We start from the raw sequence: 19,896 nt of genomic DNA on the forward strand, positions 1-19,896 counted from the left end.
GCGGACCTTTTCTAAATGCTATAGCGTGCTATAGCGAAGCTATAGCGAGCTATTTAAAATGTTTGTTCATTTGTTTGGATCAAAGTCTCTTAGCGCAAGACCTTCTGTAAATGCTATAGCGTGCTATAGCGGAGCTATAGCGGGCTATTTAAAACAGTGGCTATTCCTTAATTAGAATTCAGAACTGTTCCCATCCAGAAATTAAGGCTGCATGGTGTACATGAGCTATACAAATCTTCATTACATTGTTTCCGTTTTGTACATCAATAAGGCTACAGATTAGTGATGGTAATATGTAATAAAAATATAATTTTCCCTGTGACAGTTAACCATGCCACTATCTTTGTTTCTAACATCTAATCATTTGTTTTTCTCTTCAGTGTCGGCATATAACATAATCTGTCTTCTATTTATACTGTTTGCAATATTTTGTTACTGATTAGTAATTTTAGTTGAGACAGAGAGCACTCTTTGATAGCATTCCAATTTCAGTGGGACCGAATGTCCTTTTCTGTTACACCCTGGTTTAATTAGAATATTGAGCTACAATCACAAGCTAGCTGCTGATTCCATAAACAAGTGCTATTGAAAGTGACAATGTTTTAGCTACATTGCTCACTTTGGATATAAACTGGACTTCGGAGGAGTCCACCATGCAGCCCCCCTTCTTAGTTTGCAGAGCACTCTGCAATAAATAATGATTAATTAGTAGCTATGATACATAATGCACTTCCAATAGCAACCACATGAGCCTTGAAAATGACACATGACCTCGACAACTCGACTATTCGTGTTTAGATGACTAGGCTTCTCTATACTTTTGCATGGTTTTTTCTGGATATTTTTATTTTGACTCTAACTGATAGAAGCTCTGCTGCTGCATTCTCGATTAAGGGCAGAAAGTATCTGGAGGCCTAGAAGCACAAGTTAAAAATGGAAAGGCCAGTCGCTAAACAAGAACGCTGGGTTTACAAGAGATAAAACTCTACGTCTCTCCAAGGGACCGATTGCACAATTGGAGGTTTTATCCAATTAGAGAAGCAATCTGGGGTGGATCAAGGGCTTGATTCGATATCATTCTAATGAGTTTATTCCATATATGTTCCACCAAGATGGCATGGAACTCTTAAGATTTGAAATCCTAGGCATCAGATATGGGTATTGAAGGCAGCTAAGGGGCGAGATATCCCTTGCGAAAGGGCATAGGTAGAAGAGGCGCACTTCTGATTCGAGAGCTTGGACCAACATTGTACATCGATCATCATGGGGCCTGCTGGAATTGGATATTTGTATGTGCAGTTCATTTTCTGTTTCCAATAATTCTTGAATTACACTCTGCTCATTACATACACTTCTACCTACAACTGACCTGTTATAGTACAGTGGGAAATTTTAGATGCAGACCAAGGAAACAAGTTGCTGATGGAATATCATGCATCGTTGCTGAGGAGATTAGTCATTTTCGCATTACTGCTTTTCTGTGATATTTCAGGTTTCAGGTTTGTCCTCAAGGCTATCCTGTCACAATGTTTTGTTAGATATAAATAATATGAATATGAATCCACATGGGCAATTGCTATGCTTGCTCTGAAAACTAACATGCCTTTTGCATATTTATAAGCTCTGAAGAAACTAGGAATATCATGGTTGATTAGGGCATCTAACTTATGGGTTGAGATCTAATTAGAGATTTCCTATAAATTCCACGTTAATCCGCACTTCATAACATTTTTAATTCTGCGGAAAAAGAGAAGTCATCCCTGCGTACGCTTTGGTAAGCCAAGGCAGTATAGGCCTGCGCTCCTGTTTTTACGCTAAAAAGAGCTCTCCTCGCTGAGTACGCTACATTTTTTTGAGTTGGAGAGCACACTTCATTAAGAATGGACCAGCGCATGTTCTACGGTTTTATAGGTCCTCTCCATGGCTGTGCTATACCTCCTACCTGTCTGTTGGCCCAGACCGTGCACGTCGAGTACTTTTCGACGACACGCAAACGACCGACGACGAAGAACTTGCCGACAGTCTTGGTTTCTGTCCCAAGCCGGCTCGATCTATCCGGATCGATCGAAACTAGCACAGCAAGCTACGTAGCCCGGTGAGTTGCACTCGTACACGAACTCCTACGCCGATCATGCACGTAAACAGCAATCGGCTGATTGATCCGGCCGGCCTGCACTACACACACGTACGCACACGAGGAGGCTGGCCAAGTATTGCCAAAGGCTCGTATCGAGCCTTGTGTTTTATTTCAACTCACGGTACAAAGATTACAAGGGGTGGTTACATATATATACTAGTATAGCTAGCCTATACGTAAACCTATCAGGTTATTGAGTCCTAGTCCGAGCCGGCTAGAAGACGGAGACGTGTTTAACTCCAACAATCACCCCTCTAAACACGACGTCGTCACGTCACAGCTCCGACGCCGATCCTTCTTCGCATCTTCAAGAACTTCTCTCGGTCCAAAGACTTGGTTAGCATATCCGCCAGCTGATCATCGGTGCGAACATAGTTGACCTTCATCCTACCTTCTTCCACTCAATCCTTTGTGTAATGATACATCGTATCAACGTGCTTGCTCCTTTCACGCCGCACTGGATCCTCGGGTAGAAAGGTCTCACTATCAACATTGAGCATAATTTGTTCCAGATCTCGATCTATGAGATCACTGTGTAGCCTCGCTAGCGACACACCGTGACATGCCGCAGTTGCTTTACTCTTCTTGCTCAGCTCAAGACGAGGTTCCATTAGAGCGTCAATTGGATTGCAATATTTCATGCCACGACTTTCAAGTACCTTCCCGGCATAGTGTGATCCCCTCCGTCTTTTGATGTACCTCTATCCTGGGGTAGTAGCTCAAAAGACCAAGATCATCCATCTTGAAAAGCTCTTTCATCTGTAGCTTGAACTTTGCAATCAACTCTTCATCTGCTCCGGTAATTAATAGGTCGTCGACGTAGATGCCAACTAGTAGACGACCCCTTCCTTCACCTTTCTTGTACATTGCATGCTCTAGTGGGGCTTTCTCAAATCCAAGAGAAATCATCGTCTGATCAAGTTTGATGTTCCACACCCGAGAGCCTTGCCGTAGCCCGTACAAGACTTTGTGTAACTTCAGTACCTTGTGTTCATCTCCCTCTTTGATGAATCTAGGTGACTGGTTCACATACACATCTCCTTCTAACTCGCCATTCAAAAACGCGGATTTTACATCCAAGTGATGTATCTTCCATGATTCCTGAACCGCGAGAGTGATGAGTAGTCTCACCGATTCCATCCTTTCAATGGGAACGAACACTTCTTCGAAGTCCACACCTTCCTCTTGCACGTACTCTTTGACTACTGGCCTTGCTTTGTGCTTTACGGACCCTTCAACATCTTTCTTGACCTTAAATTCCCACTTGAGCTTTATGGCTTCATGGTTGTTGGGAAGATCCACGAGCTCCGATGCATTGTTGTCATAGATCGACCTCAACTCTCCTTTCATAGCACGACGCCAACACTCTTCCATAACCGCGTCTTCAAATTTTCCCGGTTCCTTGATGTGCAAACATCATTGCCCTTTACTCTTCATCTTCACCGAATTAATTTGAAGCGCTTCCTCTGAAGAGATGTCCAACACATGTCGTTCTCGTGCTAATGTAGAAGACACACTTGCTTCTGGAACTGCCAAATTCCCTGTTGCTGGCGATTTGAGCCCTTGCAAACTGCTCTCTGGAGAGCCTCTAGAACCACACGCAGGAGCACCAAATAGATCAGCCAACGATTCCAATGAAAGCTTTTCAAGCACCATAACTGCCGGGCCTCCACGTGATGATGAGTTTTGTAGTGGAAAGTGTGCTGGAGCTGGCCTGCCGCATGTGCCGCCATCAACCGGTCCGTCTACTAGGCCGCGGGCACTAGCGAGCGAAGCTAGACCAGCCCCGTACGCGACGACGTGCCTCGACTCGCATGCCTGCTCGTGCGGACTGCCTGGCTTGCCACTCGTTGCGATGCACCCAACGCTGCTACCGTCTGGACTCGCCATGCTATCCTCTGACGCGGCGTTCACAGGGCTCGCCATTGCACCGTCCAACATAGCGTCCCGTTCATCTTTTCCTAGTACAGCTGGCCGCATGTCGCGTTCTTCTGGCATGACCCCTCCATCACATCTTATGTTGTGGACTTCTGGCGCCACGTCTATGCCTGGACTTACTGGGGTGATCACATCATCACGTCTTGTGTCATGGTCTTCTGGCGCCACAACTTCGCCTGAGGTTACTGGCGCGGATGCACTCACCGGACCCGTGTCCAGCTGACCAAGATCATCTGGATCCTCCTCGTCCACTAGCTCGCACATCAGCATCATATCCCCATCATCTCCTTCCTCGGCCACGAGCGCCCGTTGCTTCGGTGCTTCCTCGCAGTCAGCCTTGAAGTGACCGACGAGGCCACATTTATGACACCTTACTTTTCTGATGTCAAATTTCCTCCTCGGTGGTGCAGGCGCATCCTCGTCGTCCGAGTTAGTGAAGTTCTTTCTCGCCGAGCGCTGCTTCCCTTTCTTCTTGCTGCTGCTGGTGGACCCGACTCGCTTTTCTAGGGCGTCTCACTGCGCCTTTGTGAGCATCACAAGCTCGTCGTTCTTTCCATCCCCAAGACTGTACCGCATCCTCTCATGGTGAGCCTTGTACCGTCCGACAAGATCGTCGATGGAGAGAGTCGCGAGATCGACGCACTGCTCGATCGCCGTGACAATTTGCAGGTACCGGGGAGGGGCCGCACGCAAGAACCGCCGGACAATTGAGGCCTCCGTTAGGTTTTCTCCAAGCGCACGAATCCGATTGACGAGAGTAACTACCCGCGAAGCGAACGCATCCACGGACTCATCATCGCCCATGATCAAAGTCTCATAGTTCCGTAGGAGAGTTTGGAGATTGGCTTGCTTGACGCGGGTGTGTCCCTCGAACATGAGTTTCAGCGTATCCCACACCTCCTTCGCCGTTGCTTTGGTGATCAGGTGTTGGAGGACATCCATCGGCATCACCGAATAAATCGCCGACGCCGCCTGCCGATCCTTCCGGTGCTCGGCTCCCTCCTTCTTGTACGCGTCGCCTCCTGGATCGACTGTGTCTCATAGCTCGTTGGCGCGGAAACCACACTCCATGAGGGCCTTACAGACTCCGAAGTTCTCGCGATCAAACCGTGGGTACGATGAACTCGCCGGAGCAGCAATTACTTTAGCCGCACCGGAGTACTCCGCCAGCTGCTTGGTCTTCTCATCGTCCGACATGATCTCCCGTTACTAGAAGATCAACCTTGCTCTAGATACCAATTGTTGGCCCAGACCGTGCATGTCGAGTACTTTCCGACGACACGCAAACGACCGACGACGAACGACGACGAAGAACTTGCCGACAGTCTTGGTTTCTGCCCCAAGCTGGCTCGATCCATCCGGATCGATCGAAACTAGCACAGCTAGCTACGTAGCCCGGTGAGTTGCACTCGTACACGAACTCCTACGCCAAACACGCACGTAAACAGCAACCGGCTGATTGATCCGGCCGGCCTGCACTACACACACGTACGCACACGAGGAGGCTGGCCAAGTATTGCCAAAGGGTCGTATCGAGCCTTGTGTTTTATTTCAACTCACGGTACAAAGATTACAAGGGGTGGTTGTTTCCCCTAAACTCTAGCTCGATCAAGAGAGAGAGAGAATTCAGAGAGGAAGAACACAGAGAGACACTGAAGTTATTTTTTGCTGCGCTCAACACCTGCAGCTTTTCTGTTTTCCTCTTCTTATTCATCAAGAGTACACTAACGTGCCCGAGCAACGTGCTCCACTACTGACCACGTCCATCCCCATGATCCGAGCTTCGTGCTGGGCCTACTACGACTGAGCCAAGGCGCACAAAACGCAACCAATTGGCGAGAAAAAACGCTAACAAAAAAACGACTAGCTACTGTCGAAACTGAATGTGTCTAGCGACACTTATCTGAAGAAAAAACCAACTAAATTCAGAGAAAGCCGAGGGAGACAAGGTTTAAGCCAACAATCTCCCCCTCAACCCTGGCGAACGAGCTTGATGTCGACGATCCCAATCTTGCCAAGCAGCTCCTGGAAGCGAACACGGCTCAACGGCTTCGTCAGTATGTCTGCTTTCTGCTCCCTTGTACCGATGAACTCCACGGCCACCCATCTCTTCTCAACATAATCACGAATGAAATGATATCGAAGGTCGATGTGCTTACTGCGATCATGGAGAACTGGGTTCTTGCAGAGGGAGATCGCAGACTTGTTGTCAATGAACAGAGAGAACGGCGCCGCTGGTTGATTCATCAGCTCGCCGAAGAGACGCGCAAGCCAAATGCCTTGGCAAGCCGCCGTTGCCACCGCGATGTACTCCGCCTCGCAAGATGAGATTGCGACGACCTTTTGCTTCTGAGATTGCCAGCTGACGGGGCTTTCACCAAGAAAGAACAGCACGCCAGAAGTGCTCTTCCTGGTGTCCACGTCGCCGGCGTGATCGGAGTCGCTGAAGCCTGTCAGGGACTCGCCGTCGCCGTAGCGGTACACGCAGCCGTAGCTCAGCGTGCCCGCTATGTATCGAAGGAGGTGCTTCACTGCTGCATAGTGGTCTGCTGCTGGCGCCTCCATGAACCTGCTCAGGAAACCCACGGCGAACGAAATGTCCGGGCGAGTGTGTACGAGGTACCTCAGGCTGCCGATCACGCTGCGGTAGAGCGTTGCATCCACCGCGGCTTCCTTGCTTTCCTTTCTCAATGGGCACCGTGGCTCCATAGGAGTGCAAGTTGGATAGCACCCTGTCAGCCCAGTTTTGTCGAGCAGCTTGGAGGCGTATGCTGCCTGTGTGATCGTGGTGCGTCCACGCTCCTGCTTCACTTCCAAGCCGAGGTAGTAGCAAAGCAGGCCCAGGTCGCTCATGGAGAAGAGCTGCTTCATCTCCTCCTTGAACCCGAGGACCTCCTGTTCCTTTGCGCCGGTGATCATCAGATCATCCACGTACACCCCGACGATGAGCAGGCTCTCGCCGGTTCCACGCGTGTACATGCCATGCTCTTCAATGCTGCGTGTGAACCCGAGAGATGTGAGACTGGCATCCAGCTTGTCGTTCCACGCTCTTGGAGCTTGACACAGACCATACAGGGCTTTGTGCAGCCTGTACACAGCCTGCTCACGCCCCTCGGCGACGAACCCAGGTGGTTGGGACACATAGACCACTTCCTTGAGGTCGTCGTTCAAGAACGCCGATTTGACGTCCATGTGGTGCACTTGCCAGCCCCGGTGCGCCGCCAGCGCCAGGATGAGCCGCACGGACTCCAGTCTGGTCACCGGCGCGAACACCTCCTCGAAGTCCACGCCAGCACGCTGCACATAGCCTTTAGCAACGAGGCGGGCTTTGTGCTTGACGACGTTCCCTTCCTCATCCTTCTTCAGCTTGTACAGCCATTTGAGGCCGATCGCTTGATGACCTGCAGGGAGCGTGGTGAGCGTCCAGGTGTTGTTGTCGTCGATGGACTGCAGCTCGTCGAGCATCGCCCGGCGCCAACAGTCCTCGTGCTCGGCTTCGGCGAAGGATGCCGGTTCCTCCCCCGTCACTAGGTGCAGATCCTCATCATCACCACTGTCCTCTGATGGCGGGGGGCTCTCAGCACCTCCTGGTACTTCAGAGGTTGAGCCAAGCAGCTCCTTGACCAGGCGATATCGATGTGGTGCAGAGACTTTGTCTGCGTTGTCGAACAAATCCGGCTGTACCGCCGGTGGTGACACGAAGGGCACCGGCGTGGTCTCTGGCGTGACCACATCCGCTCCTCCCCCATGCGTGGGCGGCGACGTGGCCGCTGGCGTGTCGGGGACGATGCTGCCTGCAGTAGACGAGGCACGAGACGAACTTGCAGAGGTAGGTGACGACGCTGCTCTTTCTGCTGCAGCGGCCTTGGTGACGCCGGTTCTTTCGGTGTACGCAGGGTGCTCGACGGTAAAGGAGCTGCTCACCGGCGACTCCCCCGGCGCCTCCCAGTTCCAGCGCGCCTCCTCATCGAATACCACATCTCTGGACACATGCAGGCGCTTCGTCACTGGATCGTACATGCGATACGCCTTGGACCCGATCTCATAGCCGATGAAGACCATCGGCGTGCTCCTGTCGTCCAGCTTGCGCAGGTGTGATCCAGCTGCCCTGACATGGCCAACGCAACCAAAGATGCGCAGGAACCTGACGTCAGGCTTCCTCCTGTACCACGCCTCATACGGTGTCATGCCATCGACGGAGCGCGTGAAGCTGCGGTTGAGAATGAAGGCAGCGGTGAGCACGGCCTCCCGCCAAAACAGGTTGGGCACCTGCTTCGCCTTGAGCATGCTCCTCGCCATGCCCAGGAGCGTCTGGTTACACCGTTCGACGACGCCATTCTGCTGCGGCGTGTACGGCGCAGTCAGGTTCCGCTGCACACCGCTCTCCTCGCAGTGTTTGTAGAATGTGGCCGAGGTGAACTCTCCGCCACGATCGGTGCGGAGCACGCGAAGCTTGTGCCCGCACTCCAGCTCGGCTACGGCCTGGAACTTGACGATGGCGCGCGCGGCTTCATCCTTCGTCTTGAGCAGCTCCACCCACATGAAGCGACTGTGATCATCGATCAGCACGAGCACGTAACGCCGCCCCCAGGTGTTGGTGGAGAGACGGGGCCGCACAGGTCACCGTGCACAAGCTCCAGTGGTGTCGTCGCCCTGTACTTGGCCTTCTGCGGGAATGGAATGCGACGCTGTTTCCCTGCGAGACAGGCCCCGCACAGCTCCTCGGCGTGAGCAATGTGCGGGAGCCCACGCACCAGCTCTTTCTTGGCCATCTTCTCCAGGCCGTCGAAGTGCAGGTGGCCGAGCCTTGCGTGCCAGCGCCAGGCGTCAGAGAGCGCCCCCGCAGTAAGGCACACTGGATGCACAGGCGTGAAGACGAGTTTGTACAGGCGATTGGTGGAGCGTGATACCTTGACGAGGAGCTGCCCGCGATCATCGCGGATGGTGAGCACGCCACGCCGGATGTGCACATCGTACCAGCTCTCATCCAGCTGTCCTAGGCTGACCACGCTGTTCTTCAGTGCAGGTATGTAGTACACCTGAGTGAAAGCGTTGTGATCACCCGTCTCGGCGGCGAACACCACCGTCCCACGGCCGCAGATCTTCACCATTGATCCGTCAGCAAAGCGCACCGTGCCAGACACTGACCTGTCCAGCTCCGCGAACGACTCCAGGGAGCCTGTCATGTGATTCGTGGCTCCAGTGTCGAGGAACCACGACTGCCGCCCCTGATCGCCGTCGAGGGAGGGCGTTATGACGGCCTTCTCTTCGTTCAGAAATACTTGGCCGCCGTTGTGCACCGCAGAGTTGCACGACGCGGTCACCAGTGTTGATGCAGGGGTGGCCACGTGATCCATGCCCTCGCGCACTTCCTCGACAGACGCCATCATGAGGCCAGGACCGCCGTCCTCCTCTGCCTCGGCGAGGTTTGCGGCCGCCACCGGCGGTGCTGCACCTGCCTTGGCAGCCTCGTCGCGCTTCTTCTTGCGGCAGTCTTTGGCCCAGTGACCTTTCTTGCGGCAGTAACGGCACTGGTCCTTGTCCACGCCTTGAGCCGAGCCAGGCGGAGTCGAGGTAGGAGGCGGCTGGCCACTCCTCTTGCCGCGGTCGTCGTTCTTGACGCCAAAACCACCGCCACGGGGCTGGCGCTTGCGTGCCTCCCACTGTTCCTCCGTGAGGAGCAGCTGCCCGCCTGCGGAGCCGCTGCTCTGGTCACCATCCATGCGCTCCTCGATCGCGCGCAGATGGCCCGTGACCTCCTCGACAGTCAACGATGCAGGGTCGAGGAGGGTTTCCATCAAGAAGGCGATCTGTGCAAAACGCGAATGAACTACTGAAAGGAATTTTCTCACTATTTTTTCTTCATTGACAACGTCGCCCAGTGAACGCAGTGTAGCGGCGAGGTTGGAGATGCGGATGGCGAAATCCTGGATCTTCTCGCCGTCCGTGAATGCCACGGTCTCGAACTCAGTTCGGAGACGCCGCAGTCGTCCGTTGCGCACACGATCAGGTCCCTGGTACTGGACCCGGATCGCCTCCCACGCCGCTTTGGCCGATCCCTTCCCGATCAACATGCAGTGCATGTCGGCCGGCGTCGATCGGAGCAGCGCCGCCAAGGTCTTCTTGTCGTCGACGCGAGGGACGGTGTCGTCCTCGATCGCGTCCCAGAGTGATGCGGCCTGGAGGTTTACCTCCATGACCATCGCCCAGTGCGTGTACCCGCCACGCGTCAGCATCGGGAACTGCAGATTTGCGCCGGAGCCACTGCTGGACTCGCGCATGACCTGCTGCACGACCACCTCGCCGCCACCACGTCGAACTCTACTCCTGCCGCGGCTGGGCGAGCGCCGTCGCTGCTTCGCGGGCGGAGGGGTTCGCGACTGGTGCGGCACGCCGCTCTGCGACATGGCCACAGGATCTAACGGCTCTGATGCCAATTGTTTCCCCTAAACTCTAGCTCGATCAAGAGAGAGAGAGAATTCAGAGAGGAAGAACACACAGAGACACTGAAGTTATTTTTTGCTGCGCTCAACACCTGCAGCTTTTCTGTTTTCCTCTTCTTATTCATCAAGAGTACACCAACGTGCCCGAGCAACGTGCTCCACTACTGACCACGTCCATCCCCATGATCCGAGCTTCGTGCTGGGCCTACTACGACTGAGCCAAGGCGCACAAAACGCAACCAATTGGCGAGAAAAAACACTAACAAAAAAACGACTAGCTACTGTCGAAACTGAATGTGTCTAGCGACACTTATCTGAAGAAAAAACCAATTAAATTCAGAGAAAGCCGAGGGAGACAGGGTTTAAGCCAACAGTGGTTACATATATATATATATATATATATATATACTAGTCTAGCTAGCCTATACGTAAACCTATGAGATGACTGAGTCCTAGTCCGACTATCCGAGCCGGGTAGGAGACGGAGACGTGTTCTACCTGTCCATGGGAGGACCAGCGCATGTTCTACGCTTTTATAGGTCCTCTCCATGGCTGTACTATACCTCCTACCTGTCCGCCTCACGATCTTACTAACGTCCGTGAAACTGTCATTCAGTATCTTCTTCCATTGTTCCTTAAAGCTGTTTGTTAGGCTCTTCACCTCGGCCAGCTCGCCATAGCTGCACGGTGTTGGCCCAGACCTGACGCCGAGTACTTTCCGGCGACGGCGACGACCGACGACGAACGACGACGAAGCGAAGCAACGCTGGTTGACTTGGTTCCTGCTCCAAGCTAGCTCAATCCGATGGAACTTCAGCTCACGTATACAGCAAAAGCACGGCCGATCGGATTGATCTACTAGCCGGCTGGCTCAACTACGCACGCACACAAGACTTGAATTGATAGCCAACAGGCTCGTGTCGAGCCTGTGTTTTTCTTTATTAGCCAACCTGGCTAATACTACTCCTACTCGGTGATTCCTTGGAAACCTGCACGGGCACGTACATGCACATATACTAAACCGGACACGGCCACGTACACGTCGTGGTTATTCCTAACAATCACCCCCCTAAACACGACATCATCATGTCACTGCATCGACGCCGATCATTCTTTGAATCTCCAAGAACTTCTCTCGATCCAAAGCCTTGGTCAGCATGTCCGCTAGTTGATCATCGGTGCGATTGTAGTTGGCCTCCATCTTCCCTTCTTCCACACAGTCCTTTATGTAGTGATACATCGGATCAATGTGCTTGCTCCTTTCATGCCGCACTGGATCTTCGCGTAGAAAACTTTCAGACTTGCTATCAACATTGAGCACAACTTGTTTCTGATCTCGATCCATGAGATCACCGTGTAGCCTCCCTAGCCACACACCGAAGTGGCAGCTGCAATATACTCTATTGCATCAACCGCGGGTGTTTTACACTTCTTGCTCAGCTCAAGACGAGGTTTCACTGGAGGGTCAATTGGATTGCAATATTTCATGCCACGCCTTTCAAGTACCTTCCTTACATATGCCTCCTGGCATAGTGTGACCTCCTCCGGCTTTTGATGTACCTCTATCCCGGGGTAGTAGCTCAAAAGACCGAGATCATCCATCTTGAATAGCTCTTTCATCTGTAGCTTGAACTTTGCAATCACCTCTTCATCTGCTCCGGTAATTAATAGGTCGTCGACGTAGATGCCAACTAGTAGACGATCCCTTCCTTCACCTCTCTTGTACATTACATGCTCTAGTGGGGCTTTCTCAAATCCAAGAGAAATTAATGTCCGATCAAGTTTGATGTTCCACTCCCGACGTCCTTGCCATAGTCCATACAAGATTTTGTGTAACTTCAGTACCTTGTGCTCTTCTCCCTCTTTGATGAAATCCGGTGGTTGATTCACATACACATCTCCTATCTCGCCGTTCAAAACCATAGAGCTTGCATCCATGTGATGTACTTTCCATGATTTCTGAGCCGCGAGAGCGATGAGTAATCTCACCGACTCTATCTTTGCAATGGGAACGAACACATCTTTGAAGTCCATAATTTCCTCTTGCACATACTCTTTGGCCACAAACCTCGCTTTGTGCTTCATGCACCCTTCCACATCTTTCTTGACCTTGAATTCCCACTTGAGCACTATAGCATCATGTCCGTTGGGAAGATCCAGGAGCTCCCATACTTTGTTGTCTCGGATCGACCTCAACTCTTCATCCATAGCACGATGCCAACATTTTTCCGTCTTTGCGTCTTCAAAATTTTCCGGTTCCTTGATGTGCAAATGTCGTTGCCCTTTACTTTTCATCTTCACCGAATTAATTTGAAGCACTTCCTTTGGAGAGATGTCCAACACGCGTCGTTCCCGTGCTACCGAAGAAAACACGCTTGCTTCTGAAGTTGCCACCTCTTCTTTTTCTGGGTTGTTGGGCACACACAAACTGCTCTCTGGAGAGCCTGCAACACTAGCACTAGATAAGTTGCTCTTTATTTTTTCAACCTCCCTTTTTGCTAGAAGTGTCCCAACTTCATCTGGCGTATCCATTAGGCCTCCACGTGAGCTCCTTAGTGGAGCTGCTGTATGCAGCTTGTAGTGGCCAGCTCCTTCTGGCCAATGCGTAGCAGCACAAGGCCATGCACTAGCTCTGTCACTGCTGCTGCATACGTACACGCCTAGCCCCGAGTTGGCAGCCTGCGACTTGGTCTGTTCGGCGCGCACGCCTTCCTTTGCGCACAGACTAGCCGAAGCTAACGCATCACCACTTGTGTCTTGGTCTCCTGGCACGCGCCCGCCGCTAGAGACGTTCGCGCTTTTCGTTGCACCACTTGACATCGTGTATGCGTCGTGCTCGTCTGGCCCGAGTGCAGTTTGCTGCATGTCTCGTTCTTTTGGCATGACCACTCCATCACGCCTCGTGTCGTGGATTTCTGGCGCCACTTCTTTGCCTGCTTCTAGCGTAATAACACCGTCACACCTTGTGTTATGGTCTTCTGACGCCACAACTTCGCCTGGCTTCAGATTTTCTGAACTGCTCTTTCGGCCGCAGCTGGCCACTCTCGGGCGCGCCGCGCAAAGGCTACTACGGAACCTCGTAGGTCAACCAGAGTAAGATCCGCACCAGAGTGGTATGATAATCCTGTTCTGGAGGTCATGTTACTTGACCATGACAAACCTACGAACTATGAGGAAGCGATGATGAGCCCAGATTCCGCGAAATGGCTTGAGGCCATGAAATATGAGATGGGATCCATGTATGAGAACAAAGTGTCACTTTGGTTGACTTGCCCGATGATCGTCAAGCCATTGAGAATAAATGGATCTTCAAGAAGAAGACTGACGCTGACGGTAATGTTACTGTCTACGAAGCTCGACTTATTGCGAAAGGTTTTCGACAAGTTCAAGGAGTTGACTACGATGAGACCTTCTCACCCGTAGCGATGCTTAAGTCTGTCCGAATCATGTTAGCAATTGCCGCATTTTATGATTATGAAATTTGGCAAATGGATGTCAAAACTGCATTCCTTAATGGATATCTTAAAGAAGAGTTATATATGATGCAACCAGAAGGTTTTGTCGATCCAAAAGGTGCTAACAAAGTGTGCATGCTCCAGCGATCCATTTATGGACTGTTACAAGCCTCTCGGAGTTGGAATATACGCTTTGATAGTGTGATCAAAGCATATGGTTTTATACAGACTTTTGGAGAAGCCTGTATTTACAAGAAAGTGAGTGGGAGCTCTGTAGCATTTCTGATATTATATGTGGATGACATATTGTTGATCGGAAATGATATTGAATTTCTGAATAGCATAAAAGGATACTTGAATAAGAATTTTTCAATGAAAGGCCTCGGTGAAGCTGCTTATATATTGGGCATCAAGATCTATAGAAATAGATCAAGACGCTTAATTGGACTTTCACAAAGCACATACCTTGATAAATTTTTGAAGAAGTTCAAAATGGATCAGTCAAAGAAAGGGTTCTTGCCTGTGTTATAAGGTGTGAAGTTGAGTCAGAATCAATGCCCGACCACTGTAGAAGATAGAGAGAAAATGAAAGTCATTCCCTATGCCTCAGCCATAGGTTATATCATGTATGCAATGCTGTGTACCAGACCTGATATGTGCCTTGCTATTAGTTTAGCAGAGAGAGGTACCAAAGTAATCCAGGAGTGGATCACTGGACAGCGGTCCAGAACATCCTGAAATACCTGAAAAGGAGTAAGGATATGTTTCTTGTTTATGGAGGTGACAAAGAGCTCATCGTAAATGGTTACGTTGATGCAAGCTTTGACACTGATCCGGATGACTCTAAGTCACAAACCAGATATGTATTTATATTGAATGGTGGAGCTGTCAGTTGGTGCAGTTCCAAGCAGAGCATCGTGGCGGGATCTACGTGTGAAGCGGAGTACATAGCTGCTTCAGAAGCAGCAAACGAAGGAGTCTGGATGAAGGTGTCCATATCCGATCTAGGTGTCATACCTAGTGCATCGGGTCCAATGAAAATCTTTTGTGACAATACTGGAGCAATTGTCTTGGCGAAGGAATCCAGATTTCACAAGAGAACCAAACACATCAAGAGACGCTTCAATTCCATCCGCGATCAAGTCAAGGAAGGACACATAGATATTTGCAAGATACATACGGATCTGAATGTAGCAGATCCGTTGACTAAGCCTCTCTCACGAGCAAAACATGATCAGCACCAAGACTCCATGGGTGTTAGAATCATTACTTTGTAATCTAGATTATTGACTCTAGTGCAAGTCGGACACTGAAGGAAATGTGCCCTAGAGCCAATAATAAAGTTTTTTTATATTTCCTTATATCATGATAAATCGTTATTATTCATGCTAGAATTGTATTAACCGGAAACTTAGTACATGTGTGAATACATAGACAAACAAAGTGTCCCTAGTATGCCTCTACTAGACTAGCTCGTTAATCAAAGATGGTTAAGTTTCCTGACCATAGACATGTGTTGTCATTTGATGAACGGGATCACATCATTAGAGAATGATGTGATGGACAAGACCCATCCTTTAGCTTAGCATAATGATCGTTTACTTTTATTGCTATTGCTTTTTCATGACTTATACATGTTCCTATGACTATGAGATTACGCAACTCCCGAATACCGGATGAACACCTTGTGTGCTATCAAAAGTCACAACGTAACCGGGTGACTATAAAGATGCTCTACAGTCATCTCCAGTGGTGTTTGTTGAGTTGGCATAGATCGAGATTGGGATTTGTCACTCCGTGTTTCGGAGAGGTATCTCTGGGCCCTCTCGGTAATGCACATCACTATGAGCCTTGCAAGCAATGTGTCTAATGAGTTAGTCACGGGATGATGCATTACGGAACAAGTAAACAGACTTGCCAGTAATGAGATTGAACTAGGTATGATGATACCGACGATCGAATCTCGGGCAAGTAACATACCGATGACAAAGGAAACAACGTATGTTGTTATGCGGTTTGACCGATAAAAATCTTCGTAGAATATGTAGGACCAATATGAGCATCCAAGTTCCGCTATTGGTTATTGACCGGAGATGTGTCTCGGTCATGTCTACATAGTTCTCGAACCCGTAGGGTCCGCACGCTTAACGTTTGATGACGATTTGTATTACGTGTTTTGTGTTTTGATGAACCAAAGTTTTTTCGGTTTCTCGGATGAGATCACGGACATGACGAGGAGTCTCAAAATGGTTGAGACATAAAGATTCATATATTGGAAGGCTACATTCGGACACCGTAATGGTTCGGGTCGTTTCGGATAAGTTTCGGAGTACCGGGGGTTACCGGAACCCCACCCGGGAAGTTCATGGGCCTTCATGGGCCTTAGTGAAAAGGAGAGGAGGGCCAAAAGGGAGGCCACGCCCCCTGCCCCCCATGGCCAGTCCGAATTGTACTAGGGAGGGGGCGGCGCACCCTCTTTCCTTCTCCCCTCTTCCTCCTTCCCTCTTTGTCCCTCTCTTGGAAAGAAGGGGACTCCAACTAGGATTGGGAATCCTAGTTGGATTCCCCATGGCGCGCGCCCCCCTTTGCCGGCCTCCTCCTCCTCCCCTCCTTTATATACGTGGGAGGGGGCACCCCAAAGGCACACCAAGTCTTCTCTTAGCCGTGTGCGGTGCCCACCTCCACAGTTACACACCTCTGTCATATCGTCGTAGTGCTTAGGCGAAGCCCTGCGCCGGTAACTTCATCATCACCGTCGCCACACTGTCGTACTGACGGAACTCTCCCTCGTCCTCAACTGGATCAAGAGATCGAGGGATGTCATCGAGCTGAACGTGTGCTAAACGCGGAGGTGCCGTACGTTCGGTGTTTGGATCGGTTGGATCGCGAAGACGTTCGACTACATCAACCGCGTTACTAAACACTTCCGCTTTCGGTCTACAAGGGTACGTGGACACAATCTCCCCTCTCATTGCTATGAATCTCCTAGATAGATCTTGCGTGATCGTAGGAATTTTCTAAAATATTGCGTTCCCCAACACCTCTCACTCTCCCCCGCACCCCCCGTCGTCCACCGCTGCCGCCGTTCCCCGACCACCATCATCGCCCGCCACCGCGGACACTCCTGCTCCTCCTCCACTGAGGTAGTCCCTGAGGGAGTCCTGGATTAGGGGGTCCTCGGACAGCCGGACTATATCCTTTGGCCGGACTGTTGGACTATGAAGATACAAGATTGAAGACATCGTCCCGTGTCCGGATGGGACTCTCCTTGGCTTGGAAGGCAAGCTTTGCAATACGGATATGTAGATCTCCTCCCTTGGAACCGACTCTGTGTAACCCTAGCCCCCTCCGGTGTCTATATAAACCGGAGGGTTTTGTCCGTAGGACAACAACAATCATACCATAGGCCAGCTTCTAGGGTTTTAGCCTCTACGATCTCGTGGTAGATCAACTCTTGTAATACTCATATCATCAAGATCAATCAAGCAGGAAGTAGGGTATCACCTCCATCGAGAGGGCCCGAACCTGGGTAAAGATCGTGTCCCCCGCCTCCTGTTACCATCCGCCTTAGACGCACAGTTCGGGACCCCCTACCCGAGATCCGCCGGTTTTGACACCGACATTGGTGCTTTCATTGAGAATTCCACTGTGCCTTAACCATAAGGCTTGATGGCTCCTTCAATCATCGGCAACAATGCGATCCAGAGTGAGGTTTTCCTCCCCGGACAGATCTTCATATTCGGCGTCTTCGTACTGCGGGCCAATTCGCTTGGCTATCTGGAGCAGATCGAAAGCTACGCCCCTGGCCATCGGGCCAGATTTGGAAACTTGAATTATACTGCCGACATTCGCGAAGACTTGATCTTCGACGGATTAGAACCCATGTCAGGTGCGCTGCACAATCACGACGGGCATGACTTAACTCTGCCGTCGGACAGTGTTCGTGTGATCACACCTGCAACTACTCCGGCCCTTAATCCGGAACAAATTGCGCCATCGGAGGACGGGTGGATAGACCCCGCCACGGAGGCCGCACTCTTAGTGGCGATAGAGCCGAATACTGACTTCACCTCCTATGAGAGCCGTGTTGCCGAACCATTGGACTCGTCCCCGGCCACGGGCTCCGAGCCGCCTGCGTCCGTGCCTATCGAATCCGATTGGGCACCGATCATGGAGTTTACCTCCGCGGATATCTTTCCGCACTCGCCTTTTGGCGATGTGCTAAATTCATTAAGGTCTCTCTCCTTGTCAGGAGAACCTTGGCCGAACTATGTCCGGCTAGAATGGGATGCGGACGACGAAGAAATTCGCTCCCCACCCACCACCCACTTAATAGCCACTGTCGACGATTTAACCGACATGCTCGACTTCGACTCCGAAGACATTGACGGTATGGACGACGATGCAGGAGACGAACAGGAACCACTGCCCACAGGGCGCTGGACCACCACCTCATCATATGATATATACATGGTGGATACCCCCAAAGAAGGCGATGGCGATAAGACAGCGGAGGATTACCCCTCCAAGAAGCAAGCCAAGCACCGACGTCAGCGGCGCCGCTCTATGTCTTGCCATAGCAAAAGTAGTGATACTGGCGCAAGAAACAATAACACTCCAAATAGTGCCGAAGACGACGACAATCCCCTCCAGCCAGATTTAGAGCGGGAGGATGAACAAGCTAGCCCTCCAGAACAGGCAGCAGACGGAGAAACGGAGGATGAAAATTACATGCCTCTCTCCGAACACAAGGCGAGCCTCGGCGACGAAGAATTTATCGTGCCTGAGGATCCCGTCGAGCAGGAGCGCTTCAAGCGCCGGCTTATAGCCACAACAAACAGCCTAAAGAAAAAGCAACAACAGCTTCGAGCTGACCAAGATCTGCTAGTGGATAGATGGACCGATGTCCTGGCAGCCGAGGAATACGAACTCGAGCGCCCAACCAAGAGTTATCCAAAACGCAGGTTGCTACCTCAACTCGAGGAGGAAGCATTGAAACCTACATCACCAGCGTATGATGCGGCCGATCGGCCACCTCGTGGCCGAGACGGAGAGGCATTTCAGCCTGCACCCCGCCGCCACTCAAACAAAATTACCAAGGCCCGTGGCAACACGCCGGACCTGCGAGACGTGTTGGAAAACAAGGCAAAACATGCAAGATCGATCTACGGATCACGGGGGCGCGCACCAACGCGGGACGATGACCGTCACACCGGATACACTAAAAGCAAATCCGGCCGGGCCGAATACAGCAGACAAGACTCATATGAACTGCGTCATGATATAGCCCGGCACAGAGGCGCTGCACACCCCCTATGCTTCACTGATGAAGTAATGGATCATGAATTCCCAGAGGGTTTTAAACCCATAAATATTGAATCATATGATGGTACAACAGATCCCGCAGTATGGATCGAGGATTTCCTCCTCCACATCCACATGGCTCGCGGTGACGATCTACATGCCATCAAGTACCTCCCACTAAAACTCAAAGGACCAGCTCGGCATTGGCTGAATAGCTTGCCAGCAGACTCAATTGGTAGTTGGGAGGATTTGGAAGATGCATTCCTTGACAACTTCTTGGGCACTTATGTGCGACCACCGGATGCTGATGACTTGAGCCATATAACTCAGCAGCCTGGGAATCGGCCAGGCAATTCTGGACACGGTTCCTAACTAAGAAAAACCAAATTGTCGACTGTCCGGATGCAGTGGCCTTAGCGGCATTTAAGCATAACATCCGTGACGAGTGGCTTGCCCGGCACCTCGGCCAGGAGAAGCCAAAGTCTATGGCAGCCCTCACGACGCTCATTACCCGCTTTTGCGCGGGCAAAGACAGCTGGCTGGCTCGCAGCAACAACACATCAAGAAGTCATGGCACTTCAGATACAAAGGATACTAACGGCAGACCATGTCATTACAC

At 51.1% G+C, this 19,896-nt stretch overlaps 1 long non-coding RNA gene across 1 annotated transcript in view; it reads right to left on the minus strand.

The window, feature by feature from the left end:
- Positions 1 to 449: 449 nt before the first annotated feature.
- LOC109771429 (uncharacterized) overlaps positions 450 to 19,896 on the minus strand; it is a 38,000-nt gene continuing 18,553 nt past the window's right edge. Inside the window, exon 5 of the long non-coding RNA XR_012187145.1 lies at positions 450 to 685. This is a non-coding gene — a long non-coding RNA (uncharacterized lncRNA). The remainder of the gene's footprint in view (positions 686 to 19,896) is intronic.

The sequence above is a fragment of the Aegilops tauschii genome, chromosome 6 (genome assembly GCF_002575655.3).
Source record: "Aegilops tauschii subsp. strangulata cultivar AL8/78 chromosome 6, Aet v6.0, whole genome shotgun sequence".
Classification (NCBI taxonomy): Eukaryota; Viridiplantae; Streptophyta; class Magnoliopsida; order Poales; family Poaceae; genus Aegilops; species Aegilops tauschii.